The sequence below is a fragment of the Nuphar pumila genome, chromosome 7 (assembly GCF_984573655.1).
Source record: "Nuphar pumila chromosome 7, dmNupPumi1.hap1.1, whole genome shotgun sequence".
Lineage (NCBI taxonomy): Eukaryota > Viridiplantae > Streptophyta > Magnoliopsida > Nymphaeales > Nymphaeaceae > Nuphar > Nuphar pumila.
This window is the reverse complement of record NC_143255.1, coordinates 37,663,880-37,681,424: the sequence shown is the minus strand read 5'-3', so window position 1 is coordinate 37,681,424 and position 17,545 is coordinate 37,663,880. Positions and strand designations below refer to the sequence as shown.

Sequence of the window (17,545 nt, the reverse complement as noted above, 5' to 3'; positions counted from 1 at the left end):
AATCCCTGCATTAGATTTTCTAACAAATAGAGCAGTGTCAGTAAAACAAGAGGAAAAACCATTCTCAATCATAACAGAGTTAAATCTATCATACCAAGCCTTGGGGGCTTGTTTTAGGCCATAGAGTGTTTTCTGAAGACGAAGCACCTTTCCCTTAGGAGTCTCCATTCCAGGAGGAGCATCCATGTAAACTTCTTCGCTTAAGTCGCCATTTAAAAAGGCATTTTTCACATCCATTTGATAGATGTTCCATTTGTTGATAGAGGCAACGGTTATAAGACATCGAACAGTGACCATACGAGCTACAGGAGCAAAAGTTTCTTCATAGTCAATACCATATTCTTGACTATATCCTTTTGCAACCAAGCGAGCTTTATACCTTTCAAGGGATCCATCACTTTTAGTTTTTACTTTGAAAACCCATCTGCACCCTATTATTTTCTTGCCCTCAGGGAGATTTTGAAATTCCCAAGTTTTGGCTCTTCTCAGAGCCTCAAGTTCATTGTCCATGGCATTCATCCATTCAGAGCACTTTCGTGCTTCTTCAAAATTTCTAGGTTCTATATAGAAGTGAATGGCACTAAGACAGACTCTATATCTTGGTGAAAAGGAGTCATAGGAAATGAACCTAGAAGGAGGCCTTCTACTTCTTTCGGTTCTACGTGGGATCACTTCATTCTGAGAGGCACTGGGACTGACATCATTATATCTGTCAAGAGCACTCCTAAAGTTGTTTTGATCTCTATGAGTATAGGTGATGGGGTTTCTAGGTAATTCTTCATGTTGATGTGATGAAGGAGGCAAGGAGGAGTTTCCCTCGGTTTCAAATTCATTTGAGTTACTTTGATCTGACTCATTATCACTAGTATCATCGTCTTTATTCAGTAAATCAAATAAAAAGGAGTAATCCATATTTTCATTATGAGGGTCACAACGTTCGAATCCACTGATATTTTCCAAAAAACTCACATTTCTGGAAACATATAATTTATCACTTTTGATATCATAACAACGAAACCCTTTTTGGGTTTCAGAATAGCCAAGAAAGGCACAAGGAATGACTTTAGGAGAAAGTTTGTCATTCTTATCAGTAAGAACAAAACATTTACACCCAAAGACCCTCAACCTGCTATAATCAAGTTCCTTATCGTACAATTTTTCAAAGGGAGAAACTTTATTTAAATTTTTCGATGGGAGTCTGTTTATGAGATAGACAGAAGTAAGGGCTGCCTCAGCCCAGAGATTTTTTGGAATGTTTTGAGAAATGAGTAAAGTCCTAGTTGTTTCAATGATGTGCCTGTGCTTTCGTTCGGCTAACCCATTTTGTTGAGGGGTTTTCAGACAAGATTTTTGGTGAAGAATACCAAAGTTTTCAAGATAACTTTTAAATTCATTTGAAAGGTATTCTCCTCCAGAGTCAGACCTAAAGATTTTCAAACATCTATTGAATTGATTCGAAATCATCATGTGAAAATTTTTAAAAGTTGAGAAAACTTCATGTTTATGTTTAAGAAAATAAATCCAACAAAACCTAGTGTAGTCATCCACAAAGATCACATAATATGAAAATCCTCCTTTTGACATTACCGGAGCCGGTCCCCATACATCGGAATGGACAATTTCAAATGGTTTTGTCGTAAACATGGATCTTTGGGGAAAAGGCAAACATTTCATTTTCCCAAGAATGCATTCATTACACAAAAAGTCACTTTTACAAAGATGTTTAACAAAAGGCAAATAGGAGATTTTAACAATATTGGGATGACCCAATCTCTTATGCCATACATGAATATCTTTGTTTTGGACGACGTTGCAAAATTGACTCTTGGGAACTTGAAGAAAATCTACGTAGTAGAGGTCTCCTCTTCTAAAGCCTTCCCCAATCAATCTCCCGGACTGGCGATCCTGTATCCAACATTTATTAGAAGAAAATTTTATATCGCAACCATGGTCCGAGAGTTGGGAAACGAAAAGAAGATTTAAGTTAAGGTTTGGGATAAAACGAATTTTTGGAACAAAGAAGTCTTGTTTTTCAAAATTACCTATTCCTTTAATCTCAAGAGATGTTCCGTCCACGGTTGATACAAAGGATGGAAAAAAAATTTTAGAAAAATTTGAAAGAGAGCAATAGCTAGGGGTCATGTGAAAGGATGCCCCGGAATCTAAAAGCCAAGATGTCTTACCGGGGGAAGAGGATGACATGGCGGCTCCGGAAGTACCTCCCTTGAGAAGAGGTTGTAGTGCTTCTATGATTTGTTGAAGAGAAAGAGACTCACTTGATGAAGAGGGTCATTCTTCAACTTGGGATGCCATAGCTGTTGCAATCAATTTCTTCCATTTAGGACACATAGGTTTGATATGTTCGGGTTCTTTACAATAGTAGCAATTTACTTTGCTATAGTCTCTTTTGCCATACCGATCATTTCCTCCTTGACCTTGATTCTTGAAATGAGGAGGTCTATAGGTCTTCATGTTATTTCCCGATCTTGACACCGCATTAGCCATTTCACCATCTTCTTGAGTGGAGGAAGTAACGAGAATGCTAGGATTATTTTTGCGAATCTCCATACGGGTTTCTTCACCACTTAGCTTGGTGATAACATCTTCAAGTGATGGGGATGTGAAAGCGGAGAGAAGAGAGGACCGAACTTGTTCAAATTCGGGTCTAAGGCCATTTAAAAAATTGAAGAACCGGTCTTCCTCAAGTTGTTTGTGCCTTAATTCGATTGCCTCTCCACTCCATTTAGGTTCAAGAATTGCGAGTTCGTCCCAAATAGAGGATAATTCGGCAAAGTATTCCCGAATGGTCATGTCATTTTGTTGGAGTGTCAAAGCCCTCTTTTGGAGAAAGTATTTGTGGGATAGATCTCTTGAGGTGTACATTTTCTCAAGATATACCCAAGCTTCGGAAGCCTTTTTAAATTTGATGATATTGGCGTTTATCTTGGTCTCAACGGAAGAAAAAATCCAAGATAAGATCTTAAAGTTCTTCATTTCCCAATCATCATGTTTTTTAGAATACTCTTCAAGGGCCTTTTGCCTTTCATCCCCTTCAAGGATCTTAATATCCCCTCCTTCAAAAAAGGTAATTTTTGGTTCCGGTTCCAGTATGGATCCATGAATGTAACCCCAAAGCCCCTTTCCTTTAATATAGGCTTCCATATTACCGGCTTAAACCCAAGAGAGAAATGGGAGTCTTTTTTGCCCATTAGAGAGAAGAGAAGACAAGGAATAATACGTACCTCAATTACTTTTCGCGTCTTCCTTGACAAGAGAGACTCCTAAAATATTGCTCGAAGAAGGTGATCTTCTTTGTTTTCAAAAAACTTGAAGGCACGCTTTTCGAGGAATGCAAGAGAAGGCGAATCGCAATTCTTCTTCTTCAACGAGGCTATGATACCATGTAAAAGTATCTTCAACAAGATACTTTAGTCGATAACACAATAACTTTGAGAATAAATGTGTGAACATACACACCCAAGAACACTTGTGCACAACAAGCACAACACACCGAATCACAAATGTGCAAAAGCACTCATAAGATTCATAAACAACTAAAGAGGTTGGGCTACAATCCCAAATCCCTTACAAAATACAAGAGGAGCTGCCCATATTTATAGGGCTTGAGAAGACCTTGGAGAGGGGGGCTCCACATAGTCGTTGGAGGGGCTCCAACGACTAGTGTGTTGAGCCCCTCCCAAGGAAGTACAAAGTATTTTAAAAAAAGAAAAAGAAATAAAGAAAAAGAAAAAAGAAAATACAAAAAACATATTCTCGAAAAAGAATATGTGTAAAATTCCTAAACTACCCTTAATAGGAATATATATATTTTATATATATAATTGGTAAATACATATACATATATTATATATATGTATATGTATTACCTTATATATATAAAATATATATTCGAAAAAACAAGTTTGATTACATAATTTAACATCAACATGCGCCCACAACCGTCCACATGAGTGCAATATTAAGAATAGTTCGATACATCAAGAAAACTATATCTAAAGGACTATTTTTATTATTTTCCTCATCCTTAAATCTTATTTCTTACACTGATTCTGACTGGGGAGGAGATCCCAATAACTGTCACTCAACTACTGGCTTTTGTGTGTTTTTAGGTGATTCTCTCATTTCTTGGCGATGCAAAAAATAACAGAAAGTGTCTTTATCCTCTACGGAAGCTGAGTACAGGGCAATGACTACCACAACCACAGAAGTTGTGTGGATGAGAGCACTACTTTCCTATATGGGTGTTGATGTCTTAGAACCTTCAAAGTTATGCTGTGATAATAAAAGTGCCATCTATATAGCCAGCAATTACACATTTCACGAACAAACAAAACACATTGAGATGGATTGTCACTATGTTCGCGAAGAATATTTGAAGAGGACTATTACATTGCCATATGTCCAGTCCGAATTTCAGATTGCAGACTTCTTCACCAAAACTCTTCCACTGCCTCAATTTTTGTATCTTCTTAGCAAACTTTCAGTGATTTCCCCATAAGTTTGAGGAGTGTTAAAAATAAAATTGTATTCAAATACCGATTAGGGTATTTTTGCCTTTTATCATATAGTACAGTCCACTAGGAACTAAAATATAATTTAGCATTGTAATAAATAAACTGCCCAACAGCCATATTATGATTGTTAAGCACAACAGTCATATTTATGACCGTTGGGCACAACAGTCAAAATATGACTGTTGGGAGGCAGTCCAACTAGACGTTGGACTGTCACCCAACAGTCATAATAATGACTGTTGGAAGGCAGTCCAAAGAGATGGACTGCCTCCCATGTGCTGGAATAAGGCTCTATAAATAGAGCCTCACTCCCTTGTTATTCCTTAATGCTTTTAGAAGCATTTGAGGGTTTTCTCTAGAGTTTTTTTCCCATCTTATAGGCTTGTATGCCTTTTGTGTTGTTTGATACTTTTATCTCTTTTGAGATTGTATTTGGTCCATTAGTGATCAACCTTAAGTGAGTTTATTAAAGCCCTTTGTTGGCATTGTGTTTGTTTCACTATTGTTCCATTGTACCTTGTTTCATTACATCCTCAGCTCGCCTCGCAAAGACAGAGAGAGAGTCTCCTCGGCTCGCCTCGCAAAGAGAGAGAGAGAGAGAGAGAGAGAGCACTTGGCTACCGACCGTCGCTGTTTGATTGCTAGGGTTTGAGAAGGCAAGAAAGAATGAGAACCGGTTCGTATCAAACGAACTGGTACAAAATCCGAGATGACTTAGCGAATCGGGACTGAATCGCCTCGTTATGTCTCGTCCTGAATCGGCGACTCGCCGAGTCAGCCAATCCTGGTTAAATCAGGACTGGACTGGATTGGCAGCCCAGTTAGTGGGCGATCCGATCTGACTTGGGCAATTCCTGAGTCGGATCTCCGGGTTTGCCAACTATGAGATAGACGTGTAATTTTATCATTGAAACCTACAATAAATTAGGCTCAAACATGTCAGACTGATTGTTTTAATCATACTATCTTAACTGAGAGTTCTCAAACTCAAATTCCAAGGGCACTATGACTTGCCTAAAAACGCCAACAACAGAAGACTTCCTCAGTAATGGGCCTATTCATTATCAACAATATAGTGCTGCTTTAAATATACAGTTCAATATAATCCTTTTGCAAATGCCATCTAAATAAATTCTATAATCTCCGTATTTCTCTTCCAATTTTCACTTTATATTAGCTGTTGTGTTTTTATTATTACCACATTCAAATTAAAAGTCTGAATCTACATCTTTGAATGCAATATGCTGCCATTATAATGCTTGGCCATGATGCTTACAAGTGATAAAGTCATATTTCCCAACAGTGCAGTAGTATAGTACATTGTGATGTCCGATTACAAGTATGATAAAATCAGACTAATTTTATTGTTTACACTACTGTTAAAAGCATCTAAAGTCATCACCTACTAGGAAACACAAACTAATCCTCATCATCTAATCAACTGTTCACTATGGTTCCGTACATCAACTAGGAATGAGAAATTTATGAACTTTGTTTTTCTGTTTCTTAATATGTTAATGTTTTCCAGGCATAATGTAAAACCCAGCCCGGCCAAGCCGGGTGGGCTCAAACCCCAGCCAGGCCCGGCCAGGCTGGGGAGATAACGATTGAAAAAAAAATGAATATTGGGGAAGACGGTTCCTCCAAATGAGGAACCGCCTTCCCCCTCTCATTTGCAGGGGGCGAGGATAAACCTCACACCCCCATTATCGGAAGGGTGAGGGTTATCCTCACCTTAGTGTCAGAAATATCCACCTGCAAGGGTTAGAAATGAGGTAAAGAGAGAAGAGAGAGAAGAGAGGTGTTGGCGGCAATAGGGTTTTCCCTCTTTTACTTAATATTTATAAGTGTTGTACATAGTATGACATTACACAAGAAGTAAAAACTAATTACAAACATGCCACCGCCCACGCATCCCAAGATGGACCCTTGGAATGTGGTGCGGGTCGGATCCATGATCCAAAACTAACAGCCTCCCTCAAGTTGAGTATGGTCTTTGATCATGTTCAACTTGCCTTTGAATGCCCAAAACTGATGAGTGGATAATCCTTTGGTAAAGATGTCAACAACTTGCATATCTGACCGAACATATGCAGGTTCAATTTCTTTTTCTTCCACCTTTTGCCTAACAAAATGTTGATCGATCTCGATATGCTTCGTGCGACAATGAAGGATGGGATTGAAGGCAATATTAATAGCACTCTGATTATCGCAAAGAAGCATAGAGGACGAGATTGGTTCTTGTAATTCTTGCAGTAGATGTCTCACCCATGTAACATCGGTTGTTCTTGCTGCCATTGCACGATATTCTACTTCAGTACTAGATCGCGCCACTGCCTTTTGCTTCTTGCTACTCCATGTTACAATATTATTGCCGATAAGAATGCAATACCCCGAAACTGATCTTCGCTTGTCAGGATCACCCGCCCAGTCCGCGTCTGTGTAGGTGAATAGTCGATGCCCTGACATATAAGTTGTGTCCTTGGTGTACATCAAGCCATCTCCAATCATACCCTTTAAATACCGAAGGATCCTTTTTACTCCTTCCATATGTACATCTGTAGGAGCATGCATAAACTGTGAAGCCTGATTGACAGAGTATGCTATGTCAGGCCTAGTGAATGTTAAGTATTGTAACATCCCTACAACTCGACGATACAAAGTAGGATAATGATAAGTAGTGCCTTCTTTTGCACTTAGCTTATGATTTAGAAGGCAAGGTGTGCTAATTGGTTTACAATTCTCCGTCCCTGTAGCAAGTAAAATATCAATGGTGTACTTATGTTGGCTCAATGTAATAGTCTCATGTCGACTATCAACTTCCACACCCAAAAAATATCGCAAAGGACCCAAGTCTTTCATCTTGAATTTAGCCATCAGCATAGACTTAACCCAAGATATGTGAACCTCATCACTCCCGGTAATAATGATGTCATCAACATATATAAACACCCAAACAATAGTTGAATCACTTTTGAATATGAACAATGAATGATCTAGGACACTTTTAGTGAACCCATGATGTTGGATCTCCGTGGAAAAACTCTCAAACCAAGATCGAGAAGCTTGTTTCAAGCCATAAAGAGAGCGTTGAAGTTTACATACCCAATTGGATGAATCATGCATACTATAACCAGGTGGCTGCTCCATGTAAACTTCTTCCTTTAGTTCACCATGCAAAAAGGCATTTTTAACATCAAGTTGACTGAGTGACCATCCATGTTGTAATGCCAATGCAATGATAATCCTGACAGTGCCCAATTTTACGACTGGGCTGAACGTTTCATCGTAGTCCTGCCCATACTGCTGTGTGAAACCTCGTGCGACCAGACGAGCTTTATAGCGCTCAACACTGCCATCCGGTTTGTGCTTGATCTTGTACACCCATTTGGACCGTACAACATTCTTGTTATCTGGCCTTGGTACAATTTCTCATGTATTGCATTCATGCAATGCTTCCATTTCCTCATTCATCGCCTCTACCCAGGCACGGGAATGTACAGCATCATGAAAAGAGAAAGGTTCTGTTTCTTTGGACACTCTGGTTAGAAATGTTTGAAAATCCAAAGAGAAATTGTTATAACTTACCCAGCGATCTATAGGATGTCTAATCCGAGTGGAACGTCGTAGAGGAGTCTCATCATTGACTGGATGGGCTCTACGAGAATAAACAAGACCAGAAAAACGTGAGGATGTTGTTGTAGGAGGAATGCCTTTCATATGCAGTTCCACATCGAAAGCATAGGGTTCATTCTCTGTCAATAAAGATGAATCCTCATAAGGCAACGAGTCATATAAAAGTGAGTCACTGAGCCAAGGATCATAACTGTCCTGTGTATCTGTGGAAGACTAACCCAGAGTGTCAAAATTTTTATCATCAAAAACAACATTTCTAGATACCTGAATTTTGCCTATATGAGGATCATAACACCTGTATCCCTTATATTCATCTGCATACCCAAGAAACTTGCAATGTACAGCTCTGTCTTGAAACTTATTTCTCAATGAATGATCAATGTGAACATAACATACACAACCAAAAGGATGTAGTTCTTCATATGATGGATGACAATTATAAAGAACAAAGTATGGAGAATTATCTTCAGGGATGGTCATGGGCAACCTGTTGATAACATAAACAGCTGTATGGAAAGCCTCGGTTCAAAGAGAGAAGGGAATACCCACAGTGTGCATCATGCTCAAGGTTGTCTCAACAATATGCCTGTGTTTTCTCTCAGCTACTCCATTTTGTTGAGGGGTATGAGGGCAAGAAATGTTACGTGTAATGCCATGCTCCTTCAAATATTCACTAAAATCATGAGATATGTATTCTTCCCCCCATCACACTGGAAATATACAACATTGGTATTGAATTGGTTTTGGACTAGTGCATGAAACTGTTTGAACAACTTGAAAACTTCATGTTTGTTTTTCATGAAGTAAATCCAACTAAAACGAGTGTAAGAATCAAGAAAGAGTACATAGTATTGAGATCCAGAAAGAGAGGCAGTGGGCGCAGGACCCCAAACATCTGAACATATAATCTCAAAAGGTTTTGTTGCTCTTTTATTGATACTATGAAAAGGAAGTACATGACTTTTGCATAAATGACAACTTGGACATTTTGACTCTAAACTGACTGCGGGTATTAGACCTTTAGCAGACAACTTGTCAAGAAAAACTTGACTACAATGACCCAAACGAAGATGCCATAAGTCTGGCTTATTAAGTTTCAAGACTCTAGAAGAAGAACTATGATCTGTGGATCGACTAAAAAATGTTGGAAAGGAAGGAGCTGAAGAAGCCACGGCTACGGAAGACGACGTCTTCAAAGGCACATTAGATTCTTCAAAGACGTACATGTTCCCACGCCGTTCACCTTTAGTGAGCGTCTTCTTGGTGTGAAGATCCTTAAGATAAACAGAAGGAGTAAATTCAACAGAAGAATTTGTTTCATCAACTAATTTAGACACAGATAGAATATTCTTTTGAATAGCAGGTGTGAGTAAGATATTTGACAAGGGTAATTGAGATTCAGGCAAAGAAAGGGAGACATTTCCAGTGTGAGAGATGGGGTGGTGAGATCCATCTCCTATGACTATAGTGTCATTTCCAGTGTAAGGAGTCAAGTGAGAAAATTTACCTGCATCAGAAGTAACATGTGTTGCTGCCCCTGAATCAATATACCATATACCATCATCATTTTGATGCAAGTTCATCTGATTGAAAGTAGTCATAAGGATATTTTGTACGTCCTGTGGAAGAACCTGTCCCTGAGGAGTGTGTGCAAACGTCTGAGTTGCCCTCTGCCCTGGCCTCCCTGTTTTGTTCCGGTTCTGAGGATTATACCAACAATTTGCTTTAACATGTCCCCGCTTGTTGCATAGAAAACAAGTAGGAACACGTCCCCCTCGTGGTACACTGCCTGAGCCAAGGCTTCCTCCAACTGGTGTAGGTAGTAATCCTCCTTTGTTTATAGTTGTTCCATTTGGACGAGGAGAAGTAAATAAGGCTCATGTTTGAATAGGCGTATGTGCCATCATCACAGGATGAGTATCATCTGACGCGTGTTCCTGATTTAAACTGACCTCATATTGCAAAAGCTTAGATTGAAGATCATCAAAACATGGAAGAACTGAGACAACCTGGAGTGTTGTGCAAAACATGCGATATTCAGGTCCAAGGCTACCTAATACCCGTTGTACCATGTCCTTATCTGATACAGGACTTCCAATGGCAGCTAACTGATCTGTAATAACCCTGACATCCCCCATGAACTCTGTAATAGATTTGTTTCCTTTTCGCATATTGGAATTGCCACTTGAGTTGCAAAGCCCGAGATTCAGAAACCTGAGAAAAAGAATGAGCTAGTCCATTCCACAACTCGGCAGTAGATTGATCATCAGAAATAGTTTGTAAAACACGATCAGAAAGTGTGGAAGTTATGTAAGCAACTAATGTCTGATCCCGTTGTACCCATATGTCATAAGCAGGATTGGTGGTTCGAAGTTGACTCACCTTCCCATCTTCACCTGTTATTTCTTGCATGATATGTGTAGGTGGGGCGGGTGATCGCCCATCTAAATGCCCATAAAGACCATGACTGCGAATAAAAGGCACAATCTGACGTTTCCAAAGTAAGTAGTTATCATGAGATAACTTGTGGGTCATGAGGTGAGTAAGAAAACTAGGGTTCAACTTGGAATCCATGGATTATATGAAGAATGAGAAGCCAAAACTGTTCTAACAGTGTATTGAAGAGAAGACGACAATGCTGTGTGCTGAAAATAATATCAGCACACACGTTATTCAGAGAAAGAGGAAAACAACAATGCTGTTGTGTGCTGAAAATGATACCAGCACACACGTTACACAGAGAAAAAAATACAGCAATGCTGCTGTGTGCTGAAAATGATATCAGCACACACGTTACACAAAGAAAAGGAAGCAGCAATGCTGCTGTGTGCTGAAAAAGATATCAGCACACACGTTACACAGAAAATAGTAACGTGCGAACCAGAAAAAAGGGAAAGAATCAAAAATATTTTGGGGAGAAAACAAAAACTCGGCAGACTGAAACAAGATGTTAAGACGTGCGTACCAGAAATATTGAGAATGAGAAGAACCAAAAAAGAAAAACTGGAATGACGTGAAAGATTTATAAGAAAAAGGAGGAAATAAGCAAAACTGATTAAGGAAGAAGGGACAAAAATAAACCTATGTTCTTTAGCAGCACGTGTTGGTCTTTAGAGGCCTTCTAGATGATTGATTTCCGCGCCTGTGCTCTGATACCATGTCAAAAATATCCACCTGCAAGGGTTAGAGATGAGGTAAAGAGAGAAGAGAGAGAAGAGAGGTGTTGGCGGCAATAGGGTTTTCCCTCTTTTACTTAATATTTATAAGTGTTGTACATAGTATGACATTACACAAGTAAAAACTAATTACAAACATGCCACCGCCCACGCATCCCAAGATGGATCCTTGGAATGTGGTGCGGGTCGGATCCATGATCCAAAACTAACACTTAGTTGTCAAAAGCAGCGCCTAGGTGACCTAATCACAGCCCCACCGCCTGGGTCACTAGGTTTGGGCGGTGGGGCCCTATATTACTGCCTAGGTGCCGGCTAGGTCGCCTAGGCTGTGACTGCCTAGGCTTTTTTTAGAGCCTAGGCCTTTTTTTTTAAATTTTGAAGATTGTTTTTTTAAGACATATCATTTGTTTCCCTCTGAAAAGTAATACCCACAAACCCGGACACCAAAGGTCCCAGATCCGGGTGTTACACATAAAATCTACAAACTTCATTTATTCTTTGCTTAGATATTAATCTCTTGCCTCTTCAAAAGAGGAAAGTTATTTGAGATAGAAAGGATCTTATAAACAATTCCCAAAGCAAAAGAAAAACAAAATGGATTAAATCCCATCTCGACCACAAGCACAAGAATCATGCTTCTTTCTTTTCCAATTCTTACTACTTACCCAAACCCTGGTATGTCTGTGAATCTATTTCCCAACCTGCTTCAGCAGGTAGGTGCTAGTTTAAAGGAATCGAGTAAGAAGCAATAAGGAAAGTGAAATACCATAAAAGGAGGGAAAAAGAAAGAGTAAAACATGTGCTTTTGCACACAAATACCCATCATATGTAGGTTTCAAAATTAAAATAGTAGTTTAAAAACAATAAAAAAATGCATTTCTAACATCAGGAAAGGTAAGCTGAGCTTCCAATATTTTTATAAACTGCCAGTAACTATGGGTCTGAGAACCATGACAATTTCATAAGCCATTCTTTGGATTCACAAACGCAAACTACCAATCTTCCGCAGCATACATTTGGTACCCATTTAAATGTTCATATCGGCGAAGAAAAACATGAAGAGAAAATGAGAAAAAAAGAAAAGAAAAGAAATTAAACACTCCTACCAATTCAAGAAAACAACGTGATTACCACTACAACTGATAAAATTACATAAGAAATGAACAAATGGTAATCGAGTGTTTCTCTTTCCAGCTGATCTAGAAAGCATCCAAGAATAAAAATTGTAGGCATTTCAAAGGCTACCCACATGATAACCAAGCAAGAAATTAGTAGGAGTTTGGGAGCTGCCACTTATCCCGAAAACCCTTATAAGCTTGCAACTTGCATACTGACATGCAAGACCTCAACTTATCCGAGATATCAGAATAAGTGGGTGAATCCAAAAATTCAGAAAACCAACCAATTGTAACCAAATGATACAAGAGTATACCTTAGCAAGAAGTCTAAGACCGTAGCACTAACAATCGCGCCCAAAGCTTGAGAAGAACGGCAAACGACGCACCGTACACCACCAACAAGCGAGGAATCTGCCATGGACGAACACCAACATAGCATTTGAGGGGGGTTTGGTTCATTTGAGTCTCTTCCTTGAAACCCTTCTGGATTGTGACATCCATCTAGTTAGGCCAGAGAGTAGCTTCGGGAGTTGGCAACGCTGCCGCGCCTTCAGCTTGGAAACGACGACGGGATTTGGGTGGGAGCGCCGAGTGAGGCATATTGAGCATTCTGGATTTCTCAATGCCATCAGGTGGTGTGAGATGATTGGGAGGGAGGCGTTGAGGCAGAGGAGTTGAGGGAAGCAGGTGGGGAGTGCGGGAACGATAGCGAGGACGAGGAAATGAGACAAGCATCTCGGGGCTCGGCTCTCCCAGCCCGGCACGAAGGATTACCAAGCTGAGCACAAATAGGGGATGATCAGATCGGCTCGGCTCAGCTAAACTTGTTAGTTGTCATAGCTAGTAGAGGTATCAACAGGTACGGTTTAGTTCGGACCCTGGTGGAATCACACTTGGACCAGATTTTCGGGTATGTCATCGGGTCCGGACCCGAGTCTAATTGGGTTTACTATAAGAGAAACCATACCCTAACCCGATAAGAACTACATGAACCAGACTCGGATCATACTCAATAAAATAATATTTTTTATCATTTTACATTGAAAATTTGTGGGTCTTAATCGGAATTCAGGTCAGGCCCAAGTCTGGTATAAAATTTTACAAACTATACCCGGGTCCATGTATTAATCGGATCTCCGGGTCCACACACAGGTCTTCTTATTTGTCACCATACCGGACCCTATAGGGTTTGGTCCAGGTTGGGTCCAGGTAAACCCAACCCGTTAACACCCATAGCTAGGTATATTGAAAAATTGCAGGTCTTAATTGGAACTGGGGTTGGGCCTAGGTCTGGTATAAAATTTCACAAACTATACGTAGGTCCATGTATTAATCGGACCTTTAGGTCCAGACCCAGGTCTTAATCGGGTCTTCTTATTTGTCATCATACCCGGACCCTATAGGGTTTGGTCCAGGTAAACCCGACCCATTGACACCATGCTAGGGGTGTCAGTGGGTCAGATTTGGTTCAGACCCAGGTGGTACCAGACTTGAACCCTATTTTCGAGTATGATATCGGGTCTGAATTTGGGTCTAATGGGGCCCACTATAAGAGAAATGATATCCAGACCCGATAAGAACTACATGAACCATATATACCCAACAAAACCATATTTTTTGTCATTTTTATATTGAAAAAATGTGGGTCTTAATCGAAACTGGTGTAAAATTTCACAAACTATACTCGGGTCTGACATTCAGGTCCAGACTCGGGTCTTATTATTTATCACCGTACTTGAACCCTATAGGGTTTGGTTCGTGTCGGGTCTGGGTAAATCAGGACTATTGACACCTTTAGTGATAGCACACTTAGGTGTGTAGCTGGCGAAGGCGGATCAAGTGCAATCAACATTGTACACTTTGAATGTGCCGCTGCACCTTAACGCCGAGATGAGATCAGGTGAGAAGTGTGCTCTGGATGCCATTGATCTCAAGAAGAAGGGCATCCAAAACCTGTAACAATGGAATGCCCATCACTTAGATAGGCCCCACTCATTTTTCCGATGCCGTAGTTCATATTTCGGATGAGCGCATCGAATGGTTTAAATCCAACGATTCACAATGAGCTTTTCATAACGTCTCCCAAGGTGCTTCTGCTTCTGACCTGATACTCTCTCCTTACCCCAGACAAAAGATGGAGGGCTGATCAACTGCAACGGCACATTAAAATGTGTTGTGGTGACCGGTACAGTTTCTGGTTGTGTATCACCCATAGTGACAAACGTGTTTTTTCGGCAAAATCTTGTTTGTCAAAAACTCATGAGAAACTGAAAAAATTTCATAAAATCTTGCATTTTTTTTTTGGAAAAATCTTGGCAATAAAAAATAAATTTAAAATATAAAAATGATTTTTTATAAGAAAGTATTAATAAAAAATATTTAAAAATAAAAATGCACTGTTTTTTTCATTATAAATGGTCGTTTAAAATGTAAATATCACGTTGTATTTATGCATTTTTTCATAAATCTCGTGATATTTTGAAAATCTCACGAGAAATTGTTGTTTTAAACTTTGAGGCAATTTATCACCATATTATCGCTAGATTTTCATAAATCTTGTGATATTTGCGTGTCCGATTGGGTAGGCTCAGGGCATGGTAACAAAAAAAAAAGGGGGGTTCATTTAATTATTTGAGTGACTTTGTGAACTTTGATTTATTTATTTTTTTCGATGATCAAGCTTGGATATTAAGGCCCCTCCTTTCCAGTACACCTATTGGCGGCTATACGATCAGGCAGTTATTCAATCACGATACCAGTGGGATTCAAACTTGCAACGTCCCATCACATGGTGACTTGCACAAACTGCTCCCATGGAGAACCCCCCCTTCCCCCTGAAGGCTTTTTTGATAGAGAAAGCTGGGGTTAGGCAGACCCTTATCAGTTATACAACCATACCATTGGGTTTCGAACTTGAAACGTCCCAACACAAGATGACGTGCACTAACTGTTCCTTCCAGACAAGCAGATCCCTGATGGTACGTTTGATCAGCATATAAAATCGGGCATGGTTTATGAAATTTCATACCAAACCTAAGCCTGACCTCAGTCTTCATTAAGAACCTCATTTTTTTAACCTAAAATGTATAAAAGATTAGGATGGCCTCACCACGAATGTACGTACTTTGTTCTTTTGTAAGAGTAATGCACAGTTTTAGTGACCTTGACACATAGTATATACATTGAAGGAAATTATTTGTTGTAAGGTGCAGTATACACATTCGAACATTTATATTCTGTATTAGGTTGCTGAATGACATTTTGATAAATCTTGTCAAAATGACTAATAATTCTGAGTGCTTCTTGGATATAACTAAAAGAAAAATAAATAAATACTTTTGAATATTTTTTTTTTGGTTTCAAATTGTAATGCGTCTAAGATAGTGTGACTTTAGTTGGTGCACTCACCTCATTCGACTCCTTTTCACAAGCACTTATTTGTTGCAATCAAGCAAAAACCATTTTTTAGCGTGACAAAATAATCTTGTCTCTTTGAAATCTCCAAAATTCTCTTTTAATCTAGAAAGCTATTATACATTTCGTTATTCACTAAAATCATAGGATGAATATTACCATTCACAACTAAGAATGTGTAGGCATTTTCGTGTAGGCATTTTCCTTTGAGCAAGAGAATGTGTGGACATTCAAATCAATAACTCGTAACCATCCCCAACAGTACACTGGTTAGCTATCAACTTCACCTGCTTAACTTGTTGAATGGATCAACGGGGCTCCGATTGTCTGGCAGGAGCAGTTAGTGCACGTCACCTTGTGGTGAGACGTTGCAAGTTCAAACCCCAAATGGTATGGTTGTATAACTGGTAGGGGTCTGCCTAACCCCAGCTTTCTCTGTCGAAAAAACTTGTTGCATGGAGTTACAAAAAATAAAGAATACAAACATACAATTTACTGGGTTTTACATTGTTGTCAGTGTGGCAATGAGTTCTGCAAATCTATCATATAGTTTGCTTGCTTTTTGTTTGTAACTCAAGATCATCTTAATTATTGCCCTTGATATATCTGATCATGTGAGGATAATTAAGTATGCTTTGATTGTCTTTAATGACCATCTTAAGACCCAAAACTTAAGAAATCTCACAAATTGTATCAATAAAAAAAAGTTCCCAAAAATATTTAAAAAAATCGATATGTTTGAGAGAGAGAGAGAGAAGCATTTACTTTCAATTAATGAATTGTTTCTCTTCTCCCTTAAAAAAAAGCTTTCAACTCCTACTTGAAAGGTCTAAGTTTTTATTACCCATCTCATTAATTTCAAAAATAAAACATGTACTTCCAAAGACTTGCTTATTTTAAGTTATGATTCTTGTGTTTTGCAAAACCTACAATTAACTCTTCAAACTTACCTTTTTATGATTCTTATTCTTTAGAGTACCGCCAACTTATCATACAATTTGAAGTTTTTTTTTGTCTTCTCGGAAAGAAAACTTAGCGTACAAATTTTTTTTCTCGAAAAAAAAAACTCATCATACAATTTGAAACAAGAAGAGAGCTGCTGCACTTTCTATTAAGATTTTTTTTTCTTCCAGACAAAATCACTTTGACCCAAGTATGCCAAACCTGATCCTATTCCACTAGCAAAAATCCTTTTCATGTATGAGGGCCTATAAAATTTGAACTTAAGCGTCATTATATGTCTTGGAGATGGAATTTACTTGGATCTAGGGTGGTTATGATCACGGGCGCCCCATGCAACAACCATAACCAACATTTGGTTGAAGTCCACACATCGTTGAGAAGGATGAATATCCATAAAGTTTCATGTCAACCTTTTATGAGCCATGATCAATGTAAACAATCCTCTCTTTTAAAGTTTTTTTTTTTTTTAATTTCCCGACCTTTTACTAGGTGAATAGGCAATGCACACCAAATTGTGTTGAGGGGAGCAGCCGTAGCAAAATGGTCTGTCTCATTAATCCCGCACTTGTGTGGTTCTCATCTCTATACACAAGGATCACCAGGACTAGATCATTTGGTTCAGTAGACGTTTTCCTCTAAACCATAAGAGAGATTATCAAGACTTGATCGTTTGCTCTCACATCTCCTGTGCCTTGATCAACCC

At 39.1% G+C, this 17,545-nt stretch overlaps 1 long non-coding RNA gene across 1 annotated transcript in view; it reads right to left on the bottom strand.

The window, feature by feature from the left end:
- LOC149831958 (uncharacterized) overlaps positions 1–13,225 on the bottom strand; it is a 32,445-nt gene extending 19,220 nt beyond the window's left edge. The window contains exon 1 of the long non-coding RNA XR_016433068.1: positions 12,780–13,225. This is a non-coding gene — a long non-coding RNA (uncharacterized LOC149831958). The remainder of the gene's footprint in view (positions 1–12,779) is intronic.
- Between the last annotated feature and the right edge of the window lie 4,320 nt (positions 13,226–17,545).